Source organism: Elephantulus edwardii, unplaced genomic scaffold (assembly GCF_000299155.1).
Source record: "Elephantulus edwardii isolate Elephantulus edwardi_28Jun2011 unplaced genomic scaffold, EleEdw1.0 scaffold00300, whole genome shotgun sequence".
NCBI lineage: Eukaryota > Metazoa > Chordata > Mammalia > Macroscelidea > Macroscelididae > Elephantulus > Elephantulus edwardii.
Window position 1 is genome coordinate 637,192 of NW_006400050.1, and position 1,992 is coordinate 639,183.

General features: G+C 39.0%; 1 pseudogene; it reads left to right on the plus strand.

Moving 5' to 3' along the window:
* The first annotated feature begins 887 nt into the window (after positions 1–887).
* Positions 888–1,768, plus strand: LOC102871739 (annotated as a pseudogene).
* The last annotated feature ends 224 nt before the right edge of the window (positions 1,769–1,992 follow it).

Genomic DNA, 1,992 nt, shown 5'->3' on the forward strand with positions numbered 1-1,992 from the left:
ATTGGCACAGGACAGAGAAGAGTTTAGAGCCGTTGTACATAGGGTCGCTATGAATCGCAAGCATATCGACGGCACATAACAACAACAACAACCCTTTTTCTTTGTTCATTGTAAGACCACTTTTTTAAAACAGTAAAACATACTAGCATTAAAATGTTCAGATTAGAAATTAATGTATTAAAAATGTGCATTGTTGTCTCAATCCAGTAACAAAACAAAGTTCATCATGACTACTGTGCTACACTTGATCTTAGCCAAATGAGTGAGAAATTCTGTATGCATACCTATGTTTATCACAACCTTATTCATAATAATGAAGAAATGGAAGCAACCCATGTGCCCATGAACAAACAAGTGGATAGAAAAACTGTGGTACATTCACAAGATGAACTATTATACAGCACTGAAAAAGAATGTACTTTTAAAACACCAGATAACATGGAAGAGTCTGGAAAATCTTATGCTAATTACAATGTCTCAGTCACAAAAGAACACATTTTACATAAGACAGTTGTGATAAAAATTTGACGGACATGGGAAGGGGAAAGTAGGAAAAGGCTGGGTGGATGATGAAGAATGCATTACAGTAGTTGAACTGAAGGACTATCTGAAAGGAAAGGATGATTAGGCGTTATATTTATGACAATGAACAATCTGGGACAAGACTTGCAAAGTGAACTAGCGAAGGGGGGAGGGAGAAGAAAGTAAATGTATCAATGAATGAATGAAAACCTACTCTTTCTGTAAAAAGCAAACACATTAAATACCATAAATAAACTCCAACTGATACAAAATAATCTTTTTTTTTATTTGAAGTGAAGAAAACATGAATCACTTATAAAGGAAAGTTAAAACTATAGCCTTCAGGAAGCTGCGCTGTACTCGCCATGGCAATGGGAGGTGACGGAGGCCCTCTGGAGCGGGAGGATTCTGTGCTGTTCCGGCGTGGCACAGGCCAGAGTGATGATTCTGACATTTGGGATGATACAACATTGATTAAAGCTTATGATAAAGCTGTTGCTTCATTTAAGCATGCTCTGAAGAATGGTGACATTTGTGAAGCTTGAGACAAACCAAAAAGTACATCTAAAAGAAAACCTACTAAGAAGAAAAAGAACCATAAAAGAATACCACCACCCCATTGACGCAGTGGAAAATTGGGGATAAATGTTGTGCCGTTTGGTCAGAAGATGGCTGCATTTACCCTTCTACCATTGAATCAATTGATTTTAAGAGAGAAACCTGTATTGTGGTTTATACTGGATATGGGAATAAAGAGGAACAAAATCTGACTGATCTACTTTTCCCAACATTTGGAAGAGCTAATAATGTAGACCACAGTGTTCAGGAGATTGCTCAAGGGAATGAAAATGAAAGTCAAATTTCAACAGATGACAGTGAGAACTCTTCCAGGTCTCCTGGAAATAAATCAAGTAACTTTAAGTCTAAAGCTGCTCCGTGGAACTCTTTTCTCCCTCCACCACCCCCGATGCCAGGACCAGGACCAGGAAAGCCAGGCCTAAAATTTAAGGGCCCACTACCACCGCCACCGCCGCCACCCCCTTCCTTCTTATCATGCTGGTTACCTCCATTTCCTTCTGGACCACCAATAATTCCACCCCCACCTCCTATACGTCCAGATTCTCTTGAAGGTGCTGATGCTTTGGGAAGTATGCTGATCTCTTGGTACATGAGTGGCTATCATACTGGCTATTATATGGGTTTCAGACAACATAAAAAAGAAGGAAAGTGTTTAAATTTGAATTAAGAAGTAAGTCGTCATTGAAAAGAAAGTAAATTAAGAAAATGAGAATGGAAACTCACAGAGGTGAAATACTTTGCTTTGGTTAATTGTGGAACTCTGTACAACCTCTGAACTCTGTTCAACTCTCAGCCCCCCACCAGCTTTCAACTACCTGGCCTAGTGAAGTCTTGTCCTGCAAATACATAATTTAGGGTTTGAACAAGACAAGTGAACTTCTCACAAAGATT